Raw genomic sequence first — 11841 nt, 5'->3', positions numbered from 1 at the left:
CTCTCTGGTCTAACATCCTCTTTTCAAAAATGAGTAACTGGAGAGAGGTTAGTGCCTTGCCCAGGGTCACACAGGAAGTCAGCTGCAAAGGCCTGTCCCTCCAGCCAGTCAGTGCCGGAGGTTTTTGTTTTTGTTTTTGGGTTGTTTTGTTTTGTTTTGTTTTGTTTTTTACTACACTGTGTAGTGGAACAGTTTTGGGGCTAGCATCAGGGCCTGGAGGGACTTTTGTCACATTGCTCATGCAGCACAAATACTATCACCTACCCAGCTAGGTGATGAAGTGAACAGAGTGCCAGGCCTGGAGTCAGGTGACCCTGGGCAAGTCTCTTAAACCCCATTTGCCTCAGTTCCCTCGTGTGAAAAATGAGCTGGAGAAGTAAATAGCAAACCACTACACTATCTTTGCCAAGAAAACTTCAAATGAGGTCAGGAAAAGTCAGACATGACTTACCAACAACTACCCAGTTAGCCAGTCTTTTGCTTCTGGCCCAATGTATTTATACTTTCATTTTGTTTGCTTTTGGTCCAAAACTCAGATCAGTTTAGGAAATTCCCAGTGTGAAAATTCCCACTTAGAATTCTTCTGTAACCTATAGTTTTAGGGTATTACCTAAGATTGGGTGACTTACCAAAACTTGAACTCAGCTCTCCTGACACCAAGGACACTAAGCTGGGCTGCCTCTTTTGATTAGTTAGCAACAATAAATCATCACATGGATGTTGTACTTTAAGGTTTGCAAAGCCGCTTCCTCACCCCATTGCATAGAATTAGGTCTAGACATTATCTTCACCATCTTTTTCAATCTCAGATACTCATATTACATACAGCCCCATTTCCAGTTAGCTCCTAATCTCATGGTTCTGACCTTTATTAACATTTAATTAAACTTTATGTATTTGTCCCAAATGCGGATTGTACTGGCTGTGTTCGAGACCTGTGATTTGAAGTGGAGGAGGAATTGTTAAATACTTCCCTCAAAGCACAAATCATCTCCTACCAGGAAGTTTCCCCAGCTCTACCCAGACCTCCTCCCCTATCAAATTAACTAGTAATTATTTGTCTACTAAATGCTGTATAATCCAAGTAGAATGTTAGCTTCTTGAAGCCAGGGACTGTTTCTCATTTTGTCTTTATATACCCCAGTGCCAAGCACAGGGCCTTACAAAACGTGGATTGTTGAATGAGATTAAAAAGGAACGGGGAGAAAGCAAGGGTGCTAAATGAGCCGCTGAATCTTCCCCTGCAGTCACCCACCTCACTTTGATAGCACATATAGCTTCTGTTTATCACCTAGGATTTTAGGGAAGCTGGCCACATTTCCGAAAACGCATAAAGTTACCCAGAAGCTACCCCTTCCCTTCTAAAAGCCAAACAAGGAGATAAATGTGTAGCACGTGCAAATGAGAGAGCCAAGGTGCAGGGAGTGCCAAGAGAATTCGATTTAGAGTTGGAGGACATAGGTTTGAATCCTGGCCTCTGTAAATTATGAAGGGTTTCAATACTTTGAGCTCACAAGCAAACTCTGCTTTTGTCCTTTACAAGGTCTCGCCCCCGCCTCGAAATATGTGTGAGAGACACAGAGAGGCGCTGAGATGATAGAAAGACCGAGAATCCGCCTGATGAGATTTTGTTTTTTTCTAGAGTTCTTGGGAAGCCCTAGGGCACTATTGCAAAGTGGGGCTAGAACAGTCAGGTCTCCAGAGTTCCTGAAGCCAACCTAGTTTAGGGCTGCACATTCCGTAAGGTATTTAAAATAAAAGGCACCACCGTGACAGAGCACATTTTCTGCTTTTTTCAACCTAGCTCTCCACCGGGGGTCTTTACAAGTGCAAGCATCTCGGGGGGCGGGGGGGGGGGGGGAGCGGAGGGGAAGAGAAGAGGGAGAGAATATTTTCTTGCAAATTCAAAACTCAGCAGAACTTGATACTCCCCCCACTCTTACCCCACCCCGACTTAAGCACCACTTTGAGAGCGCAACAGGTCCCCCGGTTTCTTGGATGTCTCGATGGAGGTCGGCTGCAAAGCTATGTGGCCTCCTTCCCAGTCTAGTTAGGGGCAGAGGGGAAGGGCGAAGGAGTAGGGGGAGGACTTAGGCCAAGCGGCTCCTATGTTAAGTGCGAACCCCTAAAGTAGAAAAGCCCCCTCCCTGTCTCCATCTGGAGTCTAAGCAGGGTTCGGTGCACCCTGCACAGGCTGGTACGCTGTTGGAGGCGGGGGCGGCGTGGGACTGCAGAGAGAGGAGAGGAGGGGAGGGGGTCTCCGGAACCCCGGCTGGTGGTCCCCTGAAATAGGAGGCCGGGTTCCGTGACTCATCAATCATTCATGAGCCGGGGCTTCGAGGGTTGTTGTTGAGCACAGAGCGAGTAAGGGAGGCTGGTTTGTGTGCGAGCAGAGAGAGGCTCTACGCTCTCCGGGAAGAGGAAAAAGAGGAGAAGGCTGCAGCAGTAGCAGCCCTTGCTGCTGGAGGGCAGCGGGAGCCCACGACGTTGCCTTGTCCCTGGCCGCAACTGCAGCCCTCTAACTAGGTGTAAAGGGGAGTAGGAGGTAGAGAGGAGAAGCAGCCGCAAGCAGCTGCTGGGCGGTGAGTACCCTCCCCTTTAGGTCCTCTTTCCAGTAGCTGGGAAAATACCTATGGGAAGGAAGAGGGAAAGGCAGAGGGGAAAGAAAGGGGAATTAGGGTAGACTGCGTGCACTTGGAAGCCAAGGGAAGTGATGGTCCAGGGGAAGTGGGGAGGGAATGGGGTAGTGCCTCTCCCCAGCCCTGCATCCAGTGTTAGGGGTGTATGGCAGGAACTCCAGTGGGGAGAGTGGGGCTGCGGGCAAAAAGAGGCATTCAACCTCGGGAGGTGGAGGCAGGACGAGCTCGGGTATAGATTCTGGGCTGGGGCGAAGACACTGGGAATTGGCGTGAGAAGAGGGGGCGCGAACAGGGAGCAAACTTGACTTTTGCTGTAATTTTCCACAGGTTAGGGGTTTTCGTTTTACAGTGGGGCGGGTTTTAGGGGAAGAGATGTGAGGGGAAAGCGGTCTGTGTTGGGGCCGAGTTGGAGAATGCCCCCTACCCATATGTTGTGACTGTATCTGAGGTCCTTAGGGACCTCGGGCTCGCCTTCTGGGAAGCTGAGAGTTGTAGGGACGGCAGCTTGGAGTGAGGGGGTGGGGGGCATAATGGAAGACGGGCTTAAGGACTCGGGCTTCATTACTGAGGTAGAAGATGACGATCTCCTTCAGGACGAGGATTTCCCCAGGAATCTATATTGATCTTCCCTGCCTCTTTGCTTCCCCGCCGGGAATGTATGGAGATGAAGCGTTACCTAGTTTGCAGGAATGGAGAAGCAGAAATAACTAGCAGAGGGGTCACAGGAGCTCCTTTGTCCCTCCCACCCCATCGTCGCCCCCACCTCTGTGCTCCTGTGGGATTTCAGCCGAAGGCATCTTCCTGCTTATCTTTAGGACACCGCGCAGACCCTCTTAAACTGGGATCCTGCCCCGACTCTTCGGGGAGGAGGAAAGGGGAAACAGAAAGCTTTCGATGATTATTCGGTGGTGGCGAAAGCGCCGGCTTTGCCCACTGGTAGGGGGTGGAGATGGGGTGAGGGAAGGGCTGAGGGGCGAGAGGATTGGGGCACGGACCCGCGGCCAGCCCAGGCTCAGTCCCTAGACACTGGCCCCGGACAACAAAGGAGAGAAAATGGAGAGAGGAGGAGCTTGGTTTCAGCCTGGGAGTTTAGGCGCCTTTGACCACCCCCTCCTGAAACCCTTCGAGTCCGGGCTGGGCTCAGTCCTGTCCCGCTCCTGGGCAACCAGACTGTGCAGAGGGTAGAGTCCTGGGTGTGGGGGTTCTGACTGCCGTTATCCCTCCCCAGCCTGAAGAGGCTGCTGAGAGGTTACCCAAGTTACAATCAAGTTACTCCGGGTAACACCCCCGCTCCCCTTCCCCAACGCCCCCCTTCTCTTCAGCTGGTAAATTCCTAGAGTCCGGCCCTCTCTCTCTCCACCCTTTCCCTAAGCTTCCTTTGAAACTCCTTTTGTATTACATTGCTTTCGTGCACGGGAGCCGTGGAGGGGGGTGGAAAGGGGGTAGGACGGGGCGGCCGGTGTTGAGCTGGTGGGCTCTGCTACCCGCCTAGAGAATACTTAAAAAGAGAAAGGGGGTGGGGAGAAAGCCCTCTTTCTCTGCTTGTGATAGTCGGTTGCTATAGGGAGAGGTTTGGGATCTGACTCACAGACAACGTGTGTCTTTTCCATTGGGACCATTCCACCGGGTTGAACGTTTAAGGGAGTCCTATTAAGGGGCAGATAATTGATTTTTTTTAAGGCAATAAAGTGTCAAATGGGGACTACTAGGATTCTTCTGTTCTCTCCCTCCCACCTCCCACCTCCCAACCTTCTCATTGGAGTGTAAGTAAAAAACCCTTGTGGATCTGCATACATAGAAGAGAGAGGTCTGTCTTTAGTGGAAAGCAGTGCACTTGATCTAGAGGAGACCAGGGCCTGGGGACTTTAGGATTTATAGCTGGAGGGGACCTTAGAGATAATCCATCCTATCCCCCATCATTTTACAGATGAGAAACTGAAACCCAGCAAATGTGTAAGACTTGCTACAGGTGACAGAGATGTTAACTATCTCAGCCAGGTTAGGAACTGAGACCCCCAGATTTTAAATCCACTCTTATTTAGGTGCAAAAAGCTGTGAACTTAGAAGTCTTAGTTTCAGATGCCCAGATGAATTTAATTTATGTTCTTTTTGAGGCATTTTTTTTAAATGGAGGACCTCTCCCACTGTATGTGTGATAATCATATCTCTAGAGTTAGTTCTAGCCCAGACTTTGGAACAATCCATTCAAATCACCCCTGGACAAATTAATGTAAGCTCCCCGGGACTTAGTTTCTTCATCTATAAAATAAGGGGGTTGAATTAGCCGATTTCCCTTCTAACTTCCAAATTCTCTACTCATCCTCCACAAACCCTCCAGAGTCTCTCCTCTGCTTATCCCCCTGAAAACCCACCCGGCGAGAGAAGGCCAAAATTAGGCCAAGTAGCAAAGATAGAGATTGTTTGAAAGCAGTAAGTTTTATTTGAAGGACCCTTATGTGGAAGAGAGAGCAGAATGGTTCTGTTGGGCCCCACAGGGCAGATTCATGAGTGATGGGTAGAAGTCCCAAAAAGGTGGATTTAGCTTTGATGTCAAGAAAAAACCTTGGGAACAATTAAAGCTGTCCAAAAGAGGAATGGCATGCCTCCTGAGGCAGCAATTTCTCCTTCATTGGAGAGGCCCTCAAGCCGAGGCTATATTACCACTTGTCAGGTATGTTATAGTGAGAAATGCCTTTTGGCTAAGTTGGACTAGATGGTGGCTGGAGCTCCTTTGAACTGAAATGATATGTGTCAGTCCTGTGAGATTTTATTGTACTTATTCCTGGTTCCCTCTGTTCATACCTCTTCCTCTTTTCTCCCAACCTAGAAATTCAGAACCCTAAGCAAGATTATCATTCCAATAAAGCACTTCTTCTCTGTAGATATCCTGCCCCAAGGCATGATAATATGGGATAGTCACTGAGGGAGCTGTTGGAAGGGAGGAGAGCAGTTGCAAAAGTATCTGCTCTAAAGCTGTCATTAAAACCTTAGTACTGCTTTAAATCTAGTGTAGACCATAATTTGAAAGCTTAGCTGTGCACGGAACACTATTGTGGGATACCCCAAAGAATTAACATGCCCGCCCTGACTGAAGTTCTTAATCTGATTTGGAAGATAAAATAAGACATGAGAACATTGATGTGAAACAGGCTAGCCATTGGCAGAATGGTGAAGCAGCCTTACTCTTTTCTCTTCCGGTTGAGTCTTGTCAGATATTCAGGTACTCAGATGCCCCTCTCCTGAGGGGTAGTGGACTTGACTTGGATAACAAGGATTCAGATCTATGCTCTAGACCTTAACTTTGTGGCCTTGGGCCAGTGACTTTACCTAAGCCTCAATTTTCTCATTTGTAAAATGGAGTTTTGAATTAGATGACTCCTATTGTCCTTGCCAGCTCCAAGTCAATGATTTTTAAAATTCCTCCACTGTAGTACTATGTCTCTAAATCTATTTGCCCCTAGGAGCCACTGTTGTCATCTTTTCTCTCTGCTTTTACACACGGGAGTCCAAGGCCTGTAACCTTTATGCTACTGAAATCAGGTTCCACTGGCTGAGTTTGGTTTTTGCCCAGGAATCTTGTGCCTGTAATTTAGAAAGAATTGCCACCATTGGATGGTGGTGGTATCTTTTAGCTTATGATGTAGCCAATTTTGGTCAAACAATTCTCTGTCCGGTAGCAGTGTGGTACAGGAAACAAATTTAAAAAGACTAATGTTAAAGTAAGTCGGGAAAACTAGGTTGGAATTATTTATTTGGTACCTACTAAATATAGGATGCTGTATAGAAAGGTAAAGCTTTGTGGCAAAACCAAGTCTTTTCTGGATTTTTAGTGGCTCCCAAGGGAATGCTATAAGGTAGGATGACTTTTTTGAGGGATGTTTTCCAGGTGGTGCTATAAAGTGGGATGACTTTTGGGGGTGGGTTGTAGTGCTATAAGATGGGTGCCTGTGGAAGGCGGAGACTCATAGAAGAGGGGAGGAGACGTCCTTTGTATTTTCTGTTGGGTTAAACATAACTTCACTCATATTCAATGTTTTATTAACCTGGGTGTTTGCATAGGAGGTGAAGGCCATATTCTCACTGGGAAGACTCAAAACACGAACCAAATTCTGATACTCCCCAGGGAAGTCCCTGAGTGGGAGCACACACCATAACATTATATAATAAGCCCCCAAGACCGAGGTCTTTGTGAACATAAGCTTTATTTTATTTTATTTTATTTCATTTTATTTTATTTTATTTTATTTTGTGAGGCAATTGGGGTTAAGTGACTTGCCTAGGGTCACACAGCTAGCGTAGAGTATCTGAGGTTGGATTTGAACTCAGGTCCTCCTGACTCCAACCCAGTGCTCCATCCACTGCCCACCTAGTTGCCTCAAAATAAGCTTTAGTAGTGAATCACAGTATAAAATCCTGTGACAGTTATAATCCTGTGACTGTAACCTGGTTCATTTTACTCTCCTGAAACTGAACAGGTTGCAGTATACCTGAGGTGGCCTTTTATCGGGTTTCTGTTGCCCTTCCATATCATAGATTTTCTAATTGGGCAGTCGTGATTTAGATGATTTAGCATCCTAAATCTCATTTTATTTTCTGCCAGTTGCTGAAAATGAAGTAGCCTTTGTCTACCAACAAAGCATACAGTATTTTATACCACCCTGGGCCAATCACACATTTATTAATCATCTACATGTGCTAGGCATGGAGGATACAACGATGGAGAAGAAATGGCTCCTATTTTCAAAGAGCTTACCTCCTGTTGTGAGGAGGACTAGTACACAGAAAGAAAATACAAATATACAAAGTACTTTTGTGGGATATTTTTTGCTGTTGGGGTTATCAGGATCAGCCCTTTGAAGGAGATGAACCTTGAAGGACAGTACAGATTCTGCTAAACAGAACTGAATTGGGCATCTGGTACAGATATGGGGGACAGCTTGGGAAAGGATTGAGGAAAGAGATGGAATGTTAGGTGCTAGGATTAGCAGGGAAGCCAGTTTAACTGGAAAAGTGACAGTTTGACAGGAAAGTAAGGTACAGTCTTTGCCTGGGGTCAGATTGTGAAGGGCTCTAAATGCCAAATAGAAGAATTTTTGTGCCATAGATCTGTTTAGGCAACAGTGAGAGCCTCTAGCCCCTCCCTCCTGAGCAGGGAAGTGACATGGCCCGACTTCAGTTTTCAGAATATTCTTTGGCAGCTTTGTGGAGGAAAGACTAGACAGGAGAGAGACCAATTAGGAAGCTATTGTAATAAGCCTATGAGAATGGTGATTAGGCATTCAGCTTTGGTGATTGTGTTATAAGAGGTAAAACTGGAGGTAGTATCTACAAGACTTGGCAGTGGAGAGAGGGAAGAGTTGAGGATGATCTCTGGCTTGCAAACCTGGGTGACAGTAAGTATGATGGTGCCCTCAAAAGAAAGAGTGGAGTTAGGAGGAGGTGGAGGGTTTGGGGGAAAAGATAAAAGAGTTCTTTGATGTACAATGATGGGCAATGATATAGAATGGAATAAGCCCTGGCTCAGGCATCAGGGCCTGGGTTCTGGTGCTTACACTCGGTGATTTTGAGAAAGTCACTTACCCTCCCTAGGCCCCAGTTTCCTCATCTGTAAAATGAAGCTTCTGGAACCCCTTTCAGTTTTAGAGTTGTAATTCTTGGTTGAATCATGCAACTGGGACATCCACCTGGAGATAGTGAGGCAGTTGATGATGAGGGACTGGAGTTTGGGGGAGAAACTAGGGGTGTGTACAGAGGTCTAGTAAAAGTTACCTGCATAGAGATAATACTTTAACCCATAGAAACAGCTGAGAAAGAGGGGAAGTGGAAGAGAGGCAGAGGGCAAGAGAGTGAGAGAGGAGAGAGGCAGAGGGGATGAGAGAGTGAGAGAGGAGAGAGGCAGAGGGGATGAGAGAGTGAGAGAGGAGAGATGAGAAGTACACACAGGAGATGAAACATGGATGATGATGTAACAAAAGAGATACAGGGTTAGCTAGATAGGTGGGAGAACCAAGAGAGGGAAGGGAGTGTCATGAAAAACCTAGAAAGAAGAGATTGTCCAGGAGGAAGGGATGTCAGCAATGTTGTATGCTGCTGAGAGGTCAGGAAGCCTGAGGACTGAGAAGTGATTATCTGGCAATTAAGAGATCACTGGTAACCTCAGAGGCAACGGTTTTAGTTGAGTGATGAATTGGGAAACTAGAAGGCAAGAAGTGAGAGGGAGGTGAGAAAGCTCAGTTAGAAAGTACAGACGTCTTTTTTCTGGAAGATTGATTATGTAAAAAAGGTATGGATCAAATGGATCATAACCATATGCTGTAAATTTAAGGGAACTATATTCTCTTCCATTCCAGTATCTCCCCAGAAGTAGTAAACTTGAGGTCAAAGAAATGGAATCTGTGGGTTATGTTGATTCTATTTCAAAAGGGAGGTCTCCACTTCTGTCCCACTTAGACGGTCTGATGAGATTATAACTAGATACCTCCTCTCCTCCCAAGATAGTCTGATGACATGTTCTTCAGGGGAACCATAAGGATAACAAGATTCCTCCAGTTCAGACATTCTCCACCACCTGCCCAACCCCCAGATCACCTGATAGCCTATCTCTACTCAACCTTTGAAGTAAGGAATATCTTCCAGCCTTACCTCTTGATTTACTGACCTCCAGTCAAAAGGATCCGGGTAGGAGCAAGATCTCCAGGAGGATCTTAGGATCTCTCAACTGAAGAATTCCCCCACTGAGGTGAGATGGAAGACAAATGATTGAAGGGATAGGGGATTCAAGTGAAAGATTTTTTTAAAGGATGGAGATCTAGGCATATTTGTGAGCAGTTTGAAAGGGCATATAAAAGGATTCAGTGAGTAATGAGAGGTTAGAGAGAGGGAATGATTGAAGGAGCATGGGACAGAATGGGATCAAAAGAACATGTAAATGGGCTGGGATTGGCACAGAAAAGGGCCACCCCTTCCTCCATAAGAGGAACAAAGAATGAGGTATGTGTGTGTGGGGGGGGTGACGTTGAAGTGATTTGAAATGTCAAATCGGGGAATAAATGGAGCTTCCAACACATGGCCTCATCTTTCACTAGGAAGTTTGAGATGAAGTCCTTTGTCGAGAGAAAGAATGAATTGGGTGTTTGGGAGTTGGGGGAGGGGAAGAAAAGGTTTAGAGCTATCACTGAGCTTAGGGTGACTGAATCAATCAGGAAAGAGGAAAAATATTGTTGTGTACCAGTGAGATCAAATAACAGATTTGTAGTGGATGGATACAGTTGGCATTCTTCTCTGACTTCCTCCATTGGTGTTTAGAAGCTTGGAACAGGAGCAGAAAAGGAGCAGACGGGGTTTGAATAGAAATAGGACAAGGTGGCAAGTGCTTTAGCAATAGAAGACAGTATGAAGTTAAACTAGGGTCGAGATTCTGAAGAGTGGAAAGTGAGGCTGAAGCAGGGGGATGGTTTGGAAAAAACAGACTAGGGTTGGACTAACTGGAAAGTGGGGTGAAGACTGAGAATAGATGGGGCAGGTAGGTGGCACAGTGGATACAGCTCTGACCTTGGAGTCAGAAGGACCTGAGTTCAAATCCAGCCTCAGACATTTGACATTTACTAGCAGTGTGACCCTAGGCAAGTCACTTAATCCTGATTGCCTCACCCAGAAAGCAAGAGGAAAAAAAAAAGACTGAGAATAGTTTTAGGAGGGGTGAGCCACAGAGATGGATGGAAGGATAAGAAAGGAAAACATCTTACTTATAGATTGTGAAGATGGGTGCATTTAGGACAAGATCAAAGGTATGAGCATCTCTGTATATGGGGGTCAAATAAGTGAAGGTGTATAACTCATGAAAGTTAGGATGGATAAGCTAGGAAGGACAAGCATTGGAGGGGAAAACAAAATGTAAATTGAAGTGCCCAAGTGTAAAGACTGGGGCAGAGAGGAAGACCGAGCCAAATACTGAATCCCTTGAGAAAGGAGAATGACTTAAAGGCTGGTGGGGAAGAGCCCCCATGACCTGGATAGAATGATGCTCTCCATGGAGTAACACTCAAAAGAGGAAAAGGCTGCTGAAGGAAGGTGAGAAGGGGAGAGTTTGGAAGTGACAGTGAAGAACGGAGAACATGCTTCCTCTTCTGGGCCCAGCATGATCGTGTGGAGAGGAAGCTCAAGTGTAAAACAAGAGAGGTATTGGACCTGTCCTTCAAATCTAATGGGATCCTCAAATATAACAACTTTGAAATACTAACTCTGCCATTTACTGTTTGTATCACCTTGGTCTCAGTTTCCCTCATTGACAAATTAACAGAGGGGACTAGATGATCCCTGAGATCCCTTTCAACTCTAAAATTCTGTGAACTCCAGGATATAAACATTTGAATGGCTTTAATCAGGCTTAATATCAAATGTGATGTTGACGTTGTATGAAAGCCAGATTTCCCCTTAGTAATTAGGGCATTGCAATAGAAAAAGACTAGAAAACATTTGCTAACCGATAAATTCTAATTATGTCTTACTTCTGTGCCCTATATTTTCTTTCTTTCTTTCTTTTAAAATGGCTGTGGGGCCTCAGAAAACCTGAGCAGCCTAAGCAACTCTGGACCCCTGAGAGCCAGCCCCTCATTCGACCTGCCTTTTTCCCAAGGAAATAGAATGTAGACATAAGGTAGATTTGGAAACTGACAAGGAGTAAGAATGTGAAGCACTTACCCACTCTCTGGGAGAAATCAAGTGGACCTTCTGCTTGCAGTAAGGGAGCCTGCACCCGTCGGAATCCTAGAGGAAAGGCACGCCAGAGCATATTGTATGACTTCTTAACATTCCCAGAATAGACTCACAGAATGTTAGAGGCAGAGCTGGAAGGAGCTTTAGAGATCATCCTAGTTCAACCTTAGCATTTTACAGATGAAGGTGATGATTTTTTTTTTCTTCAAGGATCTGAATCCTCTCCCCCTGCCACCCCTCCTTTTACCCATCTCTCACACTATAAACTCCTGTTTGATTTCTAATGTAAAAGCATCCTGATTTTGATAGATAGCACAGACATTTAAGTGCTTTCTATGTGCTAAGTGCTGGGGGTTCAAATACAGGCCAGTCCCTGCCCTCTAGAAGCTTTTATTCTAATGGGAGAACCAACCCATGGCAGGGTACAGCTTGACGTAGAGACGCCTGGGAAATGGCATGAAGATCTGGCTCTGGGCAAGATGAGGCA

General features: G+C 46.0%; 1 protein-coding gene across 5 annotated transcripts in view; it reads left to right on the top strand.

Annotated features, from left to right (window-relative positions):
* The first annotated feature begins 2329 nt into the window (after positions 1–2329).
* The window catches only part of PROM1 (prominin 1), a 151661-nt gene continuing 142149 nt past the window's right edge, over positions 2330–11841 (top strand). For 3 of the 5 annotated variants that reach the window (XM_027836693.1, XM_027836692.1, XM_027836689.1), the window contains exon 1: positions 2330–2582. The gene's annotated coding sequence lies outside the window, so the exon portion shown is untranslated. Of the gene's footprint in view, positions 2583–7873; positions 8033–9146; positions 9379–11841 lie in introns of those variants that run through there. The other 2 variants (XM_027836691.1, XM_027836690.1) reach the window with 2 other exon arrangements.

Source organism: Vombatus ursinus, unplaced genomic scaffold, assembly GCF_900497805.2.
Source record: "Vombatus ursinus unplaced genomic scaffold, bare-nosed wombat genome assembly UNPS02014818.1, whole genome shotgun sequence".
Taxonomy (NCBI): domain Eukaryota; kingdom Metazoa; phylum Chordata; class Mammalia; order Diprotodontia; family Vombatidae; genus Vombatus; species Vombatus ursinus.
This window is presented reverse-complemented; position numbering and strand designations above follow the sequence as displayed.